This window comes from Cygnus olor, chromosome 5, assembly GCF_009769625.2.
Source record: "Cygnus olor isolate bCygOlo1 chromosome 5, bCygOlo1.pri.v2, whole genome shotgun sequence".
NCBI classification, from domain to species: Eukaryota; Metazoa; Chordata; class Aves; order Anseriformes; family Anatidae; genus Cygnus; species Cygnus olor.
Window position 1 is genome coordinate 43241751 of NC_049173.1, and position 20794 is coordinate 43262544.

At 34.1% G+C, this 20794-nt stretch overlaps 1 long non-coding RNA gene across 1 annotated transcript; it reads right to left on the reverse strand.

Annotated features, from left to right (window-relative positions):
* Positions 1–17569: 17569 nt before the first annotated feature.
* LOC121071661 lies at positions 17570–19030 on the reverse strand. The gene is made up of 2 exons (XR_005820733.1): positions 18882–19030; positions 17570–17744 (listed from the first exon to the last, which is right to left on the reverse strand). It is a non-coding gene; the product is annotated as an uncharacterized LOC121071661 (long non-coding RNA).
* Between the last annotated feature and the right edge of the window lie 1764 nt (positions 19031–20794).

Consider the following 20794-nt stretch of genomic DNA (forward strand, 5'->3'; position numbering starts at 1 on the left):
AAACCACTGCAATCCTGGAGAAAATAAGTGATGCCTTGATTCTAGAAATTAGTCTAAAATATTTAATTATATAAATTATTTAATTATTATTAATTGGCTCATTTAAATGTTATTTAATATTTAAATTTTCATTACTTTTCAGAAAATTGAGGTCTGCATGCTTATGTGGAAATCATGCAGAGGTGTAAGATATTCATCACAAAATATTGGTGTGGATTGCTAGAAAAAAAAAAAAAAAAGGAAATTCTCAAGATTAAAGTTTTACTTTACTTTTTGATCTGTTTTACTCTGCTAAAGTCAAACCAGATAAAAAATGTCTATGCTTATGGAAAGCAAAATGTGTATTGTTATCTTTTTAATGAAAAAAAAAATATTTTTAAAGGATTATTCACAATTTTAACCATGTTGTTTACTAAACATCTGATAGTTTGGTAATATATAGGAACAAATTATATTTCATTATTTAATTTTAAAAAACATTAAATGCAATTGCTTCTAATTTAAGTAAGCAGATCCATTCATTCAAATAAAAAGTATCTGCCAAATCCTAAATCCTATCAACCATTGTGGATAGCAGGCTTCATGCTTAATATTTTCCCCTAAGCATTTTCTGTCCAGTCTTGCCTCACAGGGCCATGCTTCATAACAAAAGGTTCTATATAAGTAAAAAGACCAGCACCCTCAAGAAAGGAGGCTACAGCATTTAAGAGGAAAGATATATGCAGGAGTCCTTTTATTTAAAAGCTCTAAATACAGAGCTGTTCCTCTGAGTTTGGGTGAGATGCTTCCATTGAGTAGGTGAAGAGGAATTTTTTTTATTTTTTTTTTTTAACTTTTAAAAATATTTTCTGAAATGGTCCTGGACAAATGAAGGGAAAATAAAAATACAGAAGCCTGAAATTAAAGCAAAAATATCAGAAATTTTTAATAAACATAGTTTTTCTCTACATTCCTTCAGTCCTGCAGTCTGTGTTGGCTACATTACTGGTAGCACAGAGAAGGATTTTCAGAAAGTAAACACGTGTGCTCACCATTTTATCTTACTTTAAATACATCAGAAACAAAAATGCATTTTCCTTCGCTATGTTTTGATTTTATCTATAGCCACTACTTAAAGATAAAGGTTGCTATGAAATCACCGCTGAAGAGTCTTCTGGTAACTGTACTAAACATCCCCTGTACATGGAAGCCTAGCCATCTCTCATTCTCCATACAAACCTGCCAGGTGCTGAAATCATCATTATTGGAAATCCAGCTACTTTGTAATCAAAAGAGTTTTCTCACAGGCTTTGCAAACAAACAAACAAACAAACAAACAAACAAAAAATCACCAAGATTTCACCTTATAAATTAAGTCAAATATTTAGAAATTTTGACTCTTCCACATGCATTTGGGAACCTGAAAAGTCCCAAATTGTGCATAGCAAGAATTCAGTTCACTTTGTTAGAAATAATTCGTCTGTTTACTTTTGCAAAATGCCAGATACAACTCAATTTTCTTCTAGGTATTAGATTCTTCTGGTTAGCTACTACCATTGTATTATGCCCTTCTCTAGAAGACATTTACTAGTGATTAACTTAAGTATTTTAGTATCAGCCTGACTTGAGCTTTACATTTTTTATGAGCTTTACATTTTTTATTATAGGCATGCTTTCTATAATACTTATGAGTATGTTCATCAAGAAAGCAGTGCTCCTTTGCAGGGGATCACTCACTGTTATGCTCTCAAAGTAATGCTGAGGAAATGTATAAAAGATTTATCCCTGGTTTGATACATTCAGTTTGGAGTCTGGAGAAACAAAATTTATCTTGCTGTGAGATGAGACTAGGGTAATTTAAACACTGTATGTGATTTGAAATGCCTTACTGTGCTGGTTGTCCACTCAGTTTACATGAACTATAAGAGTGATTATGCTGCTGTGGGTGCATTTCATACATTAATAGATGATGCAGAAGGAGGAAAAAAATGCTTCAAGCTTCTTTAATATGATAGACCTGACTCTTAATTTAGTATACTTTCCCATGCCATTGTGCCTCCACTTACTACTCTACTCTACTCTACTCTACTCTATTCTACTATCTCAGACTGCAGTAAAGAATACATTTTCTAACTAGTCCTTCCACTCAAAGCTTGTTCACATTTATAAGCAAGTATGAAAATTATTTAAAATGATTATCAGGTTTCTGTAACTGATCATATCAAATGACCCCTATCACATACCAGACCCTTATTTTCACTTCAAATACCTCTATTCAAAAAATGCTATGTTATATAGTGTACACTGGGAAGTTTTAGAAAAGATAGTTTCAATGCCATCAAAATTATGCTTATAGAGATGATATCTGAGTGTCATCTAGCTCATGTGTCATTGTTAAAGATATAACTCATGCTTAAACTGTCTCCAAATGTCTATTATTATGTAGCAAAGCTTAAATCCAACTCAGAAATAGTTGAATGGATTTTTTTTTTCTACTTGCTTCAGCAGGAATAGGATTTTCACTCATTATATTTTTCATAAATCCAAGCAGAGTATTCAAAGGCTGTGTTATGGCACAATAATTCTTATTATTTAAAGATCAATTAGTAATTTTCTTGCTAGTCTATATATAATTTTATTAAAAGTTGCTTTTAAGTGGAATATTTGTTAATGAATTAAATATAGGTTGTAATAGGTTTTGCATTAAAATTTAATTTTTTATTTTTTTTTTATATAAAGAGTGACTGTGTAACAGTTGGTGTCACTGATAACAAACCAAAAAGCTACTTTGAGCAAAATGATCCTGGTTTTCATCTAAAATAGATTTCTTGTCCAGCATGTTTCTGAAGCTATTATCCTCTGAGTTATTTAAAATTTAGGCTGCTAAATTTATGACTCATTATTCAACAAACTGTTACTTAAACCTTAGACTTCCACATTACCAAAAGCAAGATCTGATCTCTTTTCTTTTTTTAAAGGATTTTAGCTAACTAATGGAATTACTTCATAATACCACTCCCAACCTTGGCAATGTAGTGAGGAATCTAGTCCGACTTAGGAGAGATTTAGCCTTTAAAACCTGTGACTTCCTATTATCTTGTTTTCATTGGTATTAGGCAAAAGGTGTTCCTCAGTGAAACTAATTGAAGAAGTTGAGAATTGAACTTTCATCAGTATTTTGTTCCAGTTTACATTCTCTGGTACAAGCCATTGTGGTAGAGATACCACTTTCCAAAATTTTTAACTACATCTTCTTCACCTTTATTAATACTGGCAACTTAATTTTACAATGGGGTGCAAGAAAGTATGAAAGTTGAAAATAATTTTGCAGGACAATTTGTACAGATGTCTGGAACATTAAAATTTCAATAAAAAATTGAGGAACATATTTATTGGGAAAAAAAAAAAAAAACACTTTTTTAGATATCCTTTTGGGATTCCTTATACTTGAAGGTCTTCTTAACCTAAACAAAGCCATCAGACATTTTTTTTGGTGGGATGATATATTCCTCTAACAGAAAAGGCCAGTTTTGGAAATGAGGAATCCCGTGAGAAATTTTAGGATGTTAAAGATTTTTGACAGGACTAACATATGAACAAATTCAGTATAGCAGAGTATCTGATTGGCACATAAAGTTCAGAGAGATCTTTGGCAATATTATATCCTTCTTCCAACATCTTCATTTATAGGTTTTCTTGGCTTTCTCCAGAAATAGCTTGAGTCATGTATGAACCTGCTATATAAATAAAATGTACCAAAATTCCAAAGGAAAACTGCACAAATCAGGCATGTTTTCAAATGCAGATATCTGTGATATCAAACAGGTATCTTGAAGGACACTGGGCAAGAAAGTTTACATACTTTTGTCTGCAAAATTTTTAGCCAAAATTTAGGGCCAAGATGCTTTACAATTTCATGTACTTTTCTTAGTCTTTGGCAAGTTGTTTCTCTGTATACTGTCTGTTAGTTATGTGCCTATTCTGAGACAGCACAGGTGTTGCTGTCACTGAAATTGGATTGCCCTTCTGCAACATGGTGACCACGTGTATTATTATGACGATTATGAAGGGAAAACCACTATAAACGCTGAATAAGCTCATACAGACACAGGCAAATAGCTTTATAAATTAGCATAGCAGAAAAAAAAAATGACAGTAGAAAAATGCAAGGTTGGTCACTTGGGACATAGAAAGAGAAAAGTCTCCTAACTGTTCAGAAATGAGGTCAATAATTTAGAAAGAAAAAACTCATGGCAGCCTTTTTCAAGATGAACTGAATTCCAGTTATCAGCTTGAATTGGTATCTTACGAGAATGAACTAACAAGATGAGGTCAAAGCAAAAATAATTCTTATTTCCTGGAGAAAATAAAAAGTAGCATTTCATTAAGATTAAAGTCTCTCTTGTGAAAGCCACAGAATATAATGAAATATTTTGGATTTTATATTTAATTCTTCTAAATTGCAAACGCTTGGCAAGGCTTCAGTGGTGAGTTAGGGTACTTTTTTTGAAGGAACAGAGTGCAACTAACTGACCACATGAAATATTGTCCTAAAGATATATTTTGTTTTTTTCCACTTGAAATTCAAGATTTCCTCCAGAGATATTTTCATTGGTAAAAATGGCATCCAGGGGTTCGAATCTGTATTGTCTTTTAAATGATATTTAAACAGCTCTCAGGCCTTTTTTGAAAAACCCAGGCAGTGGTAATTATAATTCCACAGTAACTTCAATATATACTGTTTAAGTTAGTTAAGATATTTTAAAGATTGAAAAAAAAATATGTAAAAGCTTGAGAAATAAATATATATATATATATGTGTGTGTGTTCAAAGGTAGATCATTCCTACTCTTGTGAGGGGAATGTGAAGAAGAAGAAAGTTAACCTAGTTATACTTTTCTTATAAATTAACAGTGAAGGGATGAGAATATTAAAAAATGCATTTAATTTTCAAGCTTGCTTTTATTTCCATTTTTCCCCTATTGTCTACATTGTGTCATATTCATGATAACGGCACTTAAAACTAAAAATAAACATGGGCTATTTTCTACAACTTTTATTCCACAGTAACAAAGTATCGTGCATGTCCCGTCTGATTAATTTGGGATTTTGAGTATGAACATAACAGTTTTCAAGCCTCAGGGTACTGAATATTGGCAATATTTCCATTTTAAGATACTTTTTCTTCCTGAATCTGCCTTAACTGACTAGATCCTTGGCTGTGAAAGAACTGCATATTGCACAGGTCTAAATGGTAAAGACAGAGAGTGTTTATGATCTGAAAATGTGGAAACCAGGAGAGAAGGTTCATTACTAAAACAGTATTGTACACATATTTGACAAAGGAATAACAAAATGAAATTTAAGCCACTCAAACTGTTTTGAAAACTCAAAAGTCTTTTTATGAAATGTTTATTTCCAAATATTTTTGCATAATACCCTTACCTATCATCTCTTGTGAAGTTTCAGCTGTGACCTCATTTACTTTGTTAGAGATCAAAAATTATTGTACATGAATGCATTCAGGTGCAAAAGTGTTGCAAAATCTAATAAGGGCCAATTTATTTTAAAATGCATGTAGAAATGGATGTAATTCAGCCTGCCATAAGCAAACTTTCCTTTTATACCTTTAAGACCATCTTCTCTGTTTTGCCCTTTTCTCCATAACTTAGATTAGTTGTTCTGTTCTGACCCTATAGTAAAAATAATGAACAATTGGAGTTTAGTTTGTGTTAGTGTGAGAAGTCTTCAATCTGCCATGGGGTAAATTCTGCAAAGTGTCAAGGGCATTACTAAAGGCAGAGAATAGACTCATTTTATGTTCCAGTTCCATGAAAAAAAAAAAAAATCAAAGTTGTTCAGTAGTGAATAACTTTTCTACCCAAATATCCTATTAATTAAAGAACTGTACTCTTCTCTTTTCCTCAAGGACCCCAAACCTCATAAATTTTGGTTCTCTGGGAAAATTAAAGTGTGTTCAAAGTGATCTCAAATTCATTTTTCCCTAATCGGTTAGCTCATTAAGCAACTTGAACCACCTTATGTAACAGCTTTTATGTTAAATAAATTATAATAAGGAATCAATAGTAAAGCTAGCCTGATCAGGGCGATGATCAAAGCTTTATATACAGATTATTGGCTGAATGTCCTTGGAATGTGAACCCTATGAAATTAAAGGCAGATGTTTAACAGTCTACAGAGTGATTTTTATATTGCAAGTATGCAGATACATGCCCAGTCCTGCATGTCTACAGGTTTTCAAACAGATACAAGTACAGGTCAAAACTTATAAATGCATGTGTTCTTCATACCTTAAGCTAATTAAATTCTATTCCTTGGCATGTTCATATTTTAATGAATATGTTAACAGTACCAAAAACAAAACACTACTAAACTGGCTTTCTAAAAATAACTCATTTTTTGATGTTAAAGAAACTGTCATGTTGTCTTTCCTTCACCATTTGCAATAATATATGTTTAGATAATATTAAGTAAAGTTTCTAATTTTCCAGTAATACAAAATGTAGGGTTCCTTTTCAGGAGATTTGATGATGTTAGGATTGTTATCTAACACTTAATGGATGTTATAAATGTGCAGATTCATCACTTCCTGTGTGCGTGAAGGGGAAGAAAATAGGGAAAAAGATAATTAATTTAAAGTTCTTTTGTAGAAAAAAATCATCCAGGACAAGAACAGCCTTTGATTAAAGATTTGCTCTAGAATGCAACTTTGTAAAACAAGAGTGTGGGGCTCAGCTTTTATTTTAGTAATTTGCAGGGAATATCTGCTTTGTGTACAAGTGGAAGGACTATTTATTCTAATAGCCAGCTCAGATCAATGTATGACCTAAAAGACAAGAAAGTTTGTTATGGTTTGGTTTGGTTTGGTTTAGTTTTACTTTTGTTGTGTTTTGGTTTGTTTTTAATCCTTACTCAGGTATATTCATTAATAAAGTTTCTGTAACTGCAATTTGGCTTCTAAATTTGTGAATGACATGGGAGGCAGAATAGAATAAGCTATTCTTTTATTTTACAGACTTCTTTAAAGGAAATAAATCTATTGCAAGCTTTCTTGCTAAAAGCATCAGATAGATTCTGAATGCCATGGAGTGTTTCCTCAGAAAGGACCTGATCCTATCAGGTTTCAAGAAACATTAAGCCTCACAAATCCCAGACTTAGTCACCCTTGCTTCCTTGGACCACTTGATATTACTCCTTTCTGTTCTCAAAATGAGAAAATAGCTCATGGGAATTGTTTCTTTGCTGTACCCAAGTAATCAAGCTTCAGAAACAAATGAAAACAACAGAACAAGTGGAAACAGAACGGCTCACTTTCCTGTAAGTTTGTATTTTATTGCTCTTTCACAGCAAACCCTTGTCTCATCACCTGCTATTTTCAATCATCTAGTGGGAAAGGGCACTTCCCATTCAAACTCTCCAGAGTGAACAGGGATTGGAGAATAACTGTTAGTTTGCTTTCTTACTGCTGGAAATGCTCGTTCACTGTTAGTGATGGTTACAGTGAAAGAGTTATTTTCATTCTCAGTCCAATTGCTTTCTATTTTTGGCTGATTCAGACCCATTTTCTAAGATCAGAATGCTTAATCATTCTTTCATGTATTTAGTGGTTTACACATTGGCAGTTTAACTTTAGAATCAGAAGATTAAATAATGCACTCTTAACTGAGCACTGTGGCTAGCCACCTTGATTTGTCTTGCACCTTCTGCGTTTCTTTGAGTTGTTAGTACACTATTTAGTTACTGAGAAGTGCAAGTTATGTTTATAGATCTCAGCCGCTCAAGGCCTCTTTCCGAAGACCGTTCATATATATAAAACACCTTTGCTCCATGCATGATGCCAGGAAAACAAACAAGATTTTCAAATACTATGATAAAGATGATCCTTTTTAATAGATGTGAAAACAATTTTTCCAAGTTACTAATCTAGGATGTCCAGATCAGTCTTATTTCAACTTTTAAATTATTATCTATACCATAATAATAGTCAGCCCTGAGGCTGATCTGCAATCTTAATTAAACTGTTGTGAAGTCAGTTCTCAGTAATGAATTAATTATTTGTGGTAGTGTTCTTAAACTTCAGAGAAAGATGCCCACTCCACAGCTGGAGTGGACTCAACAGTGTATGTGGATGGTTACTATGGCTGAGCTAACAACTAAAAATTTCTTTATCCCACATATATGTAGTCAGGTCTAGTTGCTGGTGCTCCTCCATGTCAGTCATGCCAAACTTCTTTTATCCTGTTTCTAAACTGAATTTACAGAGTCTATTTCTCTACTTAAGACAGCAGGTGTTAATGGCTCTTTTAAAAGCTCTAGACAATACACACAAGATTCACATTGGAACTAAACCTGTTTTTTGACCTTCTCCATACCTTTAAATAGTGTGCAGATATGCTGTTATAGTTGGAGACTTTAAAAAATATTTCTTAGAGTTTTATTTCACTGAGTGTAACTGGATAATAGCAGGGAAGAAATGTCTAAATATAATGTATACTAAGGTCTGAATACCAGTTTTCAGATCAACATTTGTAGAAAGAGAGAAATGATCAACAAATACGAAACTGTTTTCTCCTCCAAATACCTCAGGAAAAAAAAAAAAAAAATTAGTTGCTGCTAATTAGAAATGTCGGTCATAGGAATATTTCCCAAATGCTGCCACCAGCATAACATGTTATGTATTACCACATCTCTTTCCATGTTTATAGCTTCTTCTACCGGTTACCCTGATGCAAAAGTAGTTGCACAAGGGTTTACATAGTTTCATAAGAGAAATAGAACACCAAAAAATGTTGTAATTCTTTCTGTCCTGATCTGAATTGGATTAACTTCCCCCTGGACAGATGGCAAAACTAAATCTTGTCAAGCTGTGAGATACAAGCTTCCTTGACAGTGCAGTCTCATGAAGAGTTTTATCTATACATCACCAACAAGAAGTATCTCTGTGTCGCTGTATTTAGCCTAAGGTAGACTAGGCTCATGAGAGACTCACTACATGAATACGTCGTCCTAGTACTGGGTGAGTCAGGATATCTCTTTCACCCAGACTGTTTTGTTTAGGATGGCCACACTGATCTATGCTGAAAACTACTTGTCCAGTCTTCATTTTACTGTTCTATGTTTCTTCACCTCCCATATTTTATGAGGCAAAATATCCTTCTATTTCAAACCTTTCACCATGCAATTATCTCTTTTTTTCTCATGTTGTAGAACTGGAACAGGAGATGCTTCTTCATCTATGTTGTTTTGATCCTTCATTATTTCACATATATTAAAAAAAAAAAAAAAAACATTCTTTTCATTTATTATTTTTTCATGCCTTTGAGCATTCTTGTTTTCTCTGAATTCTCTGTATTTCTCCCTTTATTTGTTACAAAGATTAGCAAATTAATTTGACATTTAACAAATTATTTATCCTTATTTTCAACCTCTATATTCTCAACTGAAAACTTTCTTTCCTCCTTTTTATCACACTGAGAATATCATTTTTCTGAAACTGCATAACTGATTTATTAATCATTTATATTTTGATATTTGTCATTATAGTCCTCATAAAATTGCAGTTAAACAGATGAAGAGCAGATCTCCTGTATGAATAGATCAAATACATCCTATGAATAATATTACAGCCAAATTGTAACTTTCAGTGGGACAGACTACTCAAAAATGGACACATTTTTGAAAAAAAAGATTCTGTGACTTAAGTCATTTAAAAGTTTATCAATATTCAGATTTTTAAATTCTTAGATTACAGAAAGGCATAGATCTCAGCCATTTATTACAATATATTTAATAGTTGTAGAAATCCAGGGTGAAAGACTCTGAACAGAACATTCATAAGGTACAAATTTTCTATATTAGATGCTTATGTTAGACTTAATTCTTGTTGAAGACTGAGGGCAGCATATGCGTGTGTGTCTATGTCTGTGCATGTATGTGTGCAGGGGATGAAAGAGAGGAGGTAATTTTAAAAATTACATGGTCATCTAAGACATTTCCAGGGATTTTAGAAAAAGCCTGACAGGTTTCTAGTGTCTTTCAAATGCAATGTGATACCTAAGTCATTTAAACCTCTCCAGAAATTTTTCCCTTAAATGAATGACCTGTGATGGAAAAATGCAGCTCCTTCTACTGAAACTGAAAACATGGGTTTAGGATTGTAATTTTAAACAGTAATTTAAAAGATGAAATGTTAATAATCAATAATTCAACCTGAGTTAGCCACAAAATAACCTTTCCTACCTCCTTTTGCCTCCTGCTTTTTGTTCATCCAATATTTCTTTATAAAATTGTAAGTCTCTTCAAAAAACAAAATGGAGCAGTAGATATTCAGAGGTATTATTAATGTGCCTGTCACAGCAGTTTCTTGTCCACTGGGAAATAGTTCATTTATGGTGAACCAGACCTCAACTACAGATGGAGCTTTGCGAGCTAAAAATATTTCCCTTCTCAATAATAAAGAAAGGACTTAGAAATAATATGTTAAAAATGTCATTGAGGGCACTGTAGATGACTAATGAGTGACTTGAAAAGAATGAGTGCAATGTTTTAAGCCTTATAAGATTATTTACTGACTGATTTTTACCATATCTATTTTTGATTGACCTTTTCTGAAATATAAGAATTACTCTGTGTCTGTCACCATATTTATGAGGTTTTTGTTCTAGTGATTAATAGTTAAAGAAAATAGACATACCACTAAAGATTTGGTCTCCTTTCTTATTATTTTTTAAAAGGGATATAAGTAAGTACTACCAATACTACATCTATGCTAATGCCAGTCTGCAGACTCTTGCAGGTTTTAGTCTTGCTTGTTTTATCACAAAATTCATATCTGTTAATTTGTTTTTAAACAGAAAAGCCAATAACTTGAATGAAGAAAGTCTCATATGCTTAAAAAATCCATTTTATCATTAAGTTGGTTAAAATTCTAGGCTAATTTTACTCAGATCAGAGTCCAGTTTATTTAGCAAAACAATTCATAATAAGTCCTTCATAAGAAAGAAAGAAAGAAGTTAGAACAGTTAGAAATGACATGAACATTTGAGAGGAAAACCAAAACAAAAAAGTATTTTTTTCCTCCCTTGATAGAAGCATGGATAGGAATTTTATTACAATTTCCTGGGAATAAAGCATATTTGATCACTTAGCAGCACGCAAAGTTTTTATATTTAAATGAAAGTAGAGAACACTGAGCAGGAGCTAATATGATTATGCCTGTACTGATGAGTCACAACTAACGACACCGTTTAATACTCATGAAGCAAAGCACATGATGTAAGTGAGAAAGATGCAAGTGGCAAGACTAAAAAGTCAGTGGAGGAGAATATGCATCTATATACCTGTGAGGTTTAGGTAAAAAAAAAAAAAAAAAAAAAAAAAGTTTTTCTAGAAGAAAATGTTTTTGATAACTTTTTGGACAAATTTGCTTACTGTGTAAGAAATTCCAGGAGGAACCTCTGCCAATGTGTAAACTGTGACAGAAACTTTCATATCTAACATTTAGAAGAAAATCATAGAAAAAAAAGTCAGTTACATTTTACAAAGAGTGAGATGATAAAATGACAGATTCATGGACTGTGTTGGAAGGGTTTAAGACGACCTTAAAGACCATCCAGTTCTGAATCCCCTGCCATGGGCAGGGACACCTCCCACTAGACCAGGTTGTTAAAGACCCATCCAACCTGGACTTGAACACTTCCAGGAGTGAGACAGCCACTTTGCTGAGCAACCTGCTCCAGTGCTCAACCACCCCCACAGTAAATAATTTCTTCCTCATGTTTAATCTAAAACTGCCCTCTTTCCGTTTAAAGCCACTGGTGGATGACTTCAGTTGCTCATTTAGAAACAAATTCCATACTGTTTTCAGTGAGTTTATCCAACTTTTAATGTAGAATTCACCTTATTGAATTCTTTTCTACCTTTCATTTTCTGTTTAGTGTTTTTCACACTTTTGTGAGTACTGATTTTGTGATTCCAGAAACTGTGATTTTATAACTGACATTTTTCTCAATTAGACTGTATTAAGATGCCTCTTGTTGAATTGTTCTTTCAATGAAAGTACTCAAAACATTCCATGACAGTAAGATGTCAAAGTCCATCTCTAGCAGTGAATTTATGCCCGACTGGATAACTCTTATGCTGTTCCCCTAATGTTAAAATGTCTTCTGACTTCCTTTATTAAAGTTAAATCCTGTTAAATGCTCTCCTTTCCATCATAATTCATAGACATTTTAAGTTTGTATGACAGGGTTGAAAGACAAATAATCAAGTTATTTACTCTTTGCCCAGAGAAGTTGTGGAACCTCCCTCCTCTCTGTCAGCGTGTTTCCATTATGAGTGTTTCATTTGTCTTCCTTTTAAGGGACATCTACAAAGCTACCTAACTATCATAACCACTGCTATACCTCAAAACACTCAAAATATAATTCCTAAAATAGACAACTCCTTCCCGTCTTTGCAGCAGTGCTGGGCTGCATACGTCTGCTCAGCTACTTAGTCTAGGTGCCTGGACACCACCACAAGCCTTGTGTGAGACCAGGCTCTGTTGCTTGTGCAGCAAGAGGAATCTGAGTCCTGGTGTCCCAAATGCTAACCTGTCCTGTGAGGTGAATGATTCTCAAAGATAGACCTTCCTTTATTGCATAAAAGAATATCAGTGTGTGAGAGAGGAAGAAAAAGACTAACTATATTTTACTCTCATGACACTTTTCAGGGGTATGCAACAGAGACAATTCAGGGAGATTCTAGTCACAGTGTACTTGGGATACATATGGAAAAGTGATACAATTTTCAGCAGTCACTGGGAAGAAGACTTCAGGATGCCCCATGACACCTGGGATTTGCATATGCACAGCAAAATGGAATTCAAGTTTTGGCTCCAAATCTCTTCCATGTGGCAAGTAAATATTTTTCCTTGTGAGTAGGTGCAGTTGCAGTTAGCTCTTATTTTTCATGGATAGATGGAGACAAAGTGAAAATGTCTCAGTGTAAGAAAATTCAAACCCTAAAAGTAGGTTTTGTGGCAGGCAAGAGGCACCTACCCCTGCTTAGAACAGAAGTTTAGGAGCATAAATTGTACTCTTTTTTTCCGTTTCATACCCAGAACATCTGCGACTCTTTTCACAGCCTCTTAGTTCTTATTCTGAGATCTTCTCTTGTGTGAGAAGTTTGGTTTGCCAGATGTCCCTTTAAATCTGGATATTCAGTGCTGATTTTACCCCACTGTACTACTCTTTTTTTTTTTCCTTTTTTTTTTTTTTTTTCAGGAAATAGCCCAAGGAAATATAGATTAACACAGTCTGAGGTACTGTCAGAAAAAAACACAACTGTTCATCTATGCTCCTCTAGTACTCAGTAAATACAATGTAATTAAACATAGCTAGGTTAGAAAATAAAGAGTAAGGACTGTTCTGCATTTGATTTTGTCCAAATGCCCAAGTCCCCTCCTTGGGAACTGTTATCATGGCTCAGCTGGTACACAGTAATTAAACTGTAAGAGTTTTATTGTATGCAAATCCTTAAAATGTTTTCTAAATCTCTCAGAAAGATCATGGAAGAATGGTTTGTGTCAATACCTCTATACTAATTTCCTGCCTTCTCAATAATTCCACAATTAGAACCCATTTTCTTCTTCAGTTCAGTGCTGGTCTTATCACTTGCATTCTCCTTCACAGCTACAATATGTGATCCAGATTCTCCTCCTATTGTGAAACATGTCAGAGTACATGCCTGTCTGACTAACAATATCAGACTTTTGTCTTATCAATTGAACATACTTGATTTTGAGGATGTAAGGGAATTCAGTTAGAGATGTCCTGTATAACCCTGTGAAGATTAACGTACACTTCTGAATCTCTGACTACTGGAGTTCCCAGTGGATGACAGGATGAGAAAAGTAGGATATTTTGACATGACATTATGTCCTAGCTTCACACTCCATGGTACAAAGCAGTCATTCAGCTCTGAGAGAAGTTACTTGCAGGGATGATGAATACAGAATATCAGAAAGCTAAAAAAATAATAATAATAAAAAATATTAGAATGAAGCATTCCCAACCTCTTACTAAGAAGTGCTATAGCTTGTCAATTACATTATTTAGCCTCATGACTCTGTGTGATTCTGTGTGATGGAGACTAGCACCTTGCATATATTTGCTACCCTGCATGATTTGGAATGCCAAGTGTTTTAAGTAGTTCTCACCTTCACCTAGTATGTAGACATCCTCTAGGCAGTTGTATCCAGACCTCCTTCTTAATGTAGTTGTGCAATATGTCTGTGCTGTAATTCCTGACATGCTTCATGATCACACATGGAGCTGGATTTAAAAGCAGTAAATACAATGCTTACTTGTGTTATTTCTCTCAGATATCAGACTGTCTCCTTCACAATGTTCTGCTCCTTGTTTTCCTGGGCTTAAAGACTTTCAGAGTGGCTCTACTTCACTGCTGTTCTTTATTGTCATAGTTTGTTTAACATCTTGGTTTGAGGTTCTCTCATTTCCATATCTAGAGCAGGTAGGAGAGGTTCCTTCTCAAAGTTGCTTTAATGATAAAAGGAATATCTTTGTAACAAATGAGGGGCATCTTCAGAAGGCAACAGAAATTCCAAAAATAATGACCTGTTGTGCAAACTGTGTCAGATTTTGGATCCACTCCTCTCAGCTTTCACTGTTATATATTGGGGTCAGGATGTATTACATTATTTTTAAGTGGAATTTCAGTATTATAGAATAAACAACATTTTTGGTGATAATAAAACTTTTTTGAAAATATTAGAGAGGAGAGGATGAGATGAATGAAGAGGATTATGTTTCCATAAAAGCCCTAAAAATATAATTTTTATGTGGTAGCACACTGGGGAGAAAAAAAAAAAAAAAAAAAAAAGCCTTGGTTACAGAACAGAGAGCTCTGGAGTCTTTATCACACTACCAATACTGAGCTGTCAGAAAGCTGCTCTATTTTTTTTCTTTCTTTCTTTATTTTTTCTTTCTGTAACACTTTTTAGCCTCCTGCAAAAAGGGATTAAAAGGAAGCAGCTCTGGCTAGCCTTAGAAAAGTTATTTATTTTGCGTATTGTGGAAATGTCTTCCCCAGTTAGTTACTGCCGTTTTATAACACTGCAGCATATGGGATCAAAGACTAGAACTGCCACCTCCTGTTTACAGTGGGCTGGAGCAGTCACAGAAGTGTCACAGCTGCTTTCTGCCTCAGTATGACTGGGAATAGGACTGATAATGGTAGGTTGCTGCCAACAGGTTATTTATTTATTTATTTGCTTGTTTGTTTGTTTGTTTCCTCTGCAATGTCAATGCATGTATTGCTAAAATTTCATATTCAGAAGGGAAAGTACATCTTTGCATAATTTCAAATATTTTTGACTACACCTGAAATACCACTCACAAATATACATGCAATTCTATTGTTTCAGAGAGAATTTCAAAAGCTAAATCATAGTGAAACAGGAAATAAAAATTAAAAATAAACATTTATGTGTACTCTAGGTTTGCAATGTATGTTATGATGAGACAAGAACTGCAGTTAAACTTCACTGACACTATATTCCAGGGCTTGCATTTAGAAAGGGTATTTTTATAACTCTGCCATTATCAAACCTCTGTGAAAACAGTGAGCAGTCTTTATTTTGCAGTGACAATATGGTGTTTAGTAATATCATCTGGCTGATAATAATAATTTCTTTTAAAGTTGATAATTTCTTTTTAAGGTGAAGTTACAAAGGGTCCAAAGGGTGTAAATTTGGGGCGTTGTTAAGAAAATTGGCATTTGGCAGCCCAAATTATAGTTTATGCTTCTTATTTCTCTTTCCAGCTCTGAGCAATTATTTTTATTATTATATCACCAAATGGAGAAACAGAACAGAGAAACAAGAGAATGTAATTTTCTAGCAAATCAAATGAAAACTTTAAGATTCCCTTCACTGACTGTGCCTCTAAATTCAGGTACCACAGCAGGAAGATATGCATGGACCTTTAAAGATGTATTTCCAAAAGGAGAAAGAAACAGAAAATAAACTTGGGCACTCATCATGTTCTGATAACACAAACTCAGGTGAGAGACCTGTACCTTTCTTCTGTGCCACTTCTGCATATACCCTAAACAATGCTATTCCCAGTCCTGCATGTGCACTATGCAAGAGCTAGGAATTACATCACTGTGTGCAATCAGTGCTTCTAGTTGGCTATCCAGGGGGTGATATCCATCACATGTTAAAAACAAAAGGATAAAGATGAAGCTGCCTGCTGCTTTCTTTCTTGCAGTGGCCTTGGAGGTAAACTAAGACCACAGAGCAAGATGCACACGGCATCATAACACCAAGGAGTTTTTGACCTACATCACTGTAAAAGGTCCAGATCTTTTGGTGCATGCTTTCTGATTGTCATACTGAAAGGCTGACTTGCATGCTCAGGCATCAGTTTGAGGGCTCTGGGACTATATAAGAACTTATGCTTGGAGACTTTGAAGATTTCTACAGTCTGTACAAGTGCCTTTTATTTCTTTCATGGTCTTCTACATCCAACCAGTACTGCTTATATTTTCAGCTCTGGAAGTTTCTGATTTAGCTATGATGGTGATTGTGCATCTATTTCTGCCCCAGAGCCTGCATATTAGGTGCAAAATAATTAATGTTCTTAAATTTTGATAAGATTCTTTCCTTGGGTCTCACAACACTTTATGAAAAAATAAAGGAATGTGAACTATTAGGTACATTGCATAGTTTGGAACATTAAAAACAATGTATATTATTTTCAATACACTGATAAATACACTTTCTGTAGAAATTTTACCAAATTTTAAATGTATAGGTAGAAGTTTTTCCTTCTTAAAGGTGAGGACCTGATCCACAAAAGCAGAGCAACTTGTGCAGTTTTTAGCAATTAAAAATTCCCAAATAATTCACGATAAGGATAAAATTAACATATAAGCTTAAAAATTATGCTGGATCAAAAGTTATATTTGAATATAGTTTCTTTATATTTTTGTGTAAGAAAATGTACCTTACTTGTGTAAAACATTTCAGACTAAAAAGCACACATTTTCTTAAATGTTTTTTCTTTGTCTACATTGAGAGATCAGCAAGTAACTCAAATATCTTCAATTTTCTCTCTGAACTTCTCTACAAAAAATTGAGAAAAAAATTTACATTTTAGATCTGTTAATACAATCAAGAAATTATGTCAGTAGAGAAATGCAATCAAGAAATGATGTCAGTAGAGAGTAATTCAAGGAAAAAAAATGGTATTTGACATCTCAGAACATGAATGGGACTCTGAAATGTGTCTTATACTGAAGCCATTTACTTCCTCTGTATTTACCAAAAGTTGTTATTAAGTCAAGTGTTCAAAGAACAATTGCTTCAAATCTTGCATCTGGCCTATTTCAAACAATATCCTTGTACCTTTCTAACTACTACTTCTTGCCTTGTATATTGATTTTAAATATCTCCATCTAGTTCTTCTCTATGTGTAATTCTGTTTAATAGGGTGCTGTGTAGAAAGCAAAACACTCTGGTAATTACAGAGGCATTCTAGAGTAAGTTTTTCTGCCTCAGGTCCCCATTTGGAAAAATTATTTATCTTGGTAGCAACTCATCTTTCATTAAATCTTGAAAGCATTTAGCCATGGAACTGAAAAACCCTAGTTTCTGAGGAAAGCAAGAATGTGTTCTTGCCATGTAGTAGATTGATGATTACATTGCCATTTCTTTCCTCTTCTCTTCCAGCTGTAACCTGCAAAAAACATATTTAATAATGCTGACACTGAGGGGAAAGATATCCATGGAAATGTTCATTCTGTTGAAAGCATTATTAAAAAAAAAAAAAGTTTTAATTTTAATATTGTTCCTTAGGCAACACTCAGACATTCAGCATAGGTTACCACCTACTAAGAAGGAAAATGTCTGCAAGTGCATGTAAATCTAGTTTGTGTCATTTCTTTATACTCATGGAAAATAACCCGTTAATCTGTCAGGCTGTCTGGTCAGGTGTCCTCTTGTTTATACACCTAACTACTCACCTTCACATCTGACAAAAACAAACAAAAGAGAAAAAATAATTTCTAGCTTGGTTGCTTTCCTTATTCATAAATATGAATAAAGAAGTTAAGCATTTCTTAACTGTTTCACCTGCGATTTGGATTTCATTTTTCCTATCATAGAACAGAATTTTGAGGATGATGATTCTAAAATCCTTTCCCTTTGTTGATATTTATAAAGCACAGAGGGTTGGGGTTAAGCTCTGACCATTTTCAAAGGATTTTCTCATCAGCCAAGGGCAGGAGCTGAGCTCCAGAGGGACCTTGGGTTCATAGCTGTATTACCAATGAGTAATGCTTTAAAACCGCATCTAGTTCTGCCGCATTTCAGATGTTTATGTGGTGCCGGTTTTAGTACCTTGATTAAAACTTAGCAGTTAACATAAAGTAACTCTCTTGTCACTATATATTTTCAACACTTTTGCTATTTTTTTTACCACTCCTCTTTATGATCAGAATAATAAATGCACCTCTATAGGCTTTTCCCTGCCATTTTATGCTTCTGACTCCATCAATAAAACCTGCTGCAGCAAGACTAAAGCAATGTCTCAGGCAGTTAAATAAGCTGAATGACCATATTAAATAGATGTTTTTCAATATTTAAAACTAAAAGATGCAAAAAGACAAAACATAAGCAGTTGGCCTTTTTTTTTTCTTTTAATTCAGTAAAAGACATACAAGAATTGTTCATTCCTCCACCTACAGCTGAATGTGGAATACAGCAACTTGTGCAAATTTACTTTCAACAGAATATAATTAAGAATATAATTACACCTAGATTTATTTAAGATTACCCCTATTCATTCCTGGCATTTTCTTAGAGATTTGCAGACCTGTTAGCTTTTCCTCTTCTCTATTTTTTTTTCTTTTTTTCCCATAGTGTAAAGTGATGATCAGGTTCAGTGTCTAATGAGGCAGCCACTCTGAACATGTCGAGACAAAGAAATGGTTTCCCTAGCAACGAGGCCCATGCCAAAGCTCTCAGAACAGTTATTTCCCTGCATTAGGGTTCCTTTCTGTTTAGGAAGCCAGTTAGTTTGAGTATGCAGGCAATGCCTGGCAAGATTCGCAGAGATTATAACTTTTTAATATACATAATAAAATACATCTAACACTATGCCTTCTGATTAAACTAAAAAGTGGGGAGCTGGCATGTTTTGTCATTTTTATGTCTTGATTTACAGAAGCTTAAAATGGCTACTACAAGATCATTACATGTGTCTAAGGTTATTAAATATACTACCTGTATCTCTTTAAAACTGAACAGATCTCAACAAAATTTGTTGGAGTTTACTCAATTCTGAGCTATATTCCTGCTGTCCTTAGAATAAGTACTGGCCTAAGTCTTAGTTCTGAAATACAAATGAATTTCAGTACATAGAGGTGTGAGTAAAGATTTTGAATCATATAGAATATAATTTGGGTTTAAATCTGTGTTTAAATTCAGAGAAATATTACTGTAATCGAGTATTGAAATATTAACCAATTTTTGCTATTTTAAGTAAAAAGTAATTAAAGTAAAGCTTATTTTAATTAATTTAAATCTTTGTTTCCTTGGAACAATTTGAAATCTATGAACTTTCTATGAGCAAGACTTGTAGGGTCAGATCAAGAGACAAGCACTTGCACATCCTTACACTATCCAGAGCAGGCTAGTACATCATCCATGCTGACCAGTCCCAAGTTTGGTCAGCATCCTGAAGTTGTTCATGCAGCTATTCAACTCAGCTGAGACCTGCTCTGGGAAGTGTTTTCAAAGTGTACCTACTCACATATGTTAAAAATATACCTGCAATTTTCATTTTAGGACAGACATGTTAATCTCATGTCCAAGACACTCACTGGGGATGTAAAAAGTGTATATTTAATTGCATGTTCTTCAAGAGAGAATTAAAATCAGCTACCCTCCTTTCTACCTCCCCCCTTCATCCCTTCTTCCCTTCTGTCCTTCTGCCCTACTAATCGCAATTCATTGTATACAGTATTGTATGGAGCGATGGACAGCATGTCTGAATATTTTAAGGCAATAACAAGGATTGTTTCTGGACAAGTACGGCAGCCAATAGATTTTTACTGCAGTCATCAACTACTGTCAGTAGCTGAACTTTTAAATCATTAATCCTGTTCATTTTTTTTGAAAGAAAGATCCTGAGCATTTTAAAGCTCTTCAAGTGAAAATTCAGGCATTACGATCCCAAGAGGACAAGAGCCTTGCAGCCTTGAGTAAAGAATTTAAAAGGCAGAATTTAATATCAGTCTCTTCATTATTCACTATTGATGATCTGTAGGAAGCTATATAAAGAGTGTCTATGCATATCGAGTAGAGTCCTGCACATTCAGAGAGGACCCTAGGCAGGTGCTTCCACTGGGATCTTAAACAGATGGCATACTGTGTGCAAGATAGGAAGCAAGGTTTTCTGATTGCCCTGTAACTATTGGGAGCCTAAAAAACAGACTTTGCAGAGTACCTTGGATATGGTACTTATACACTAACTAAATCACTTGTCACAAGTTCAGGTGGGACTGATAGGGCCAGGAAGATATTGCAGCTCTCCTTTATATCCTATCTCAAATTCAATTTCACTGTTATATGTAAAGCCAAACTAGTTGCAAAATAGTAGATCTGAGGAAGAGAAATAAAAATGAGAACTAGGAAATAAATAAGAAAGTGGAATTTTGCTTTGAACTAGTAAAGATTATATTCTCATTTTTTTCCCCCATGAAGATTGCAAAGGAAACTCATTTC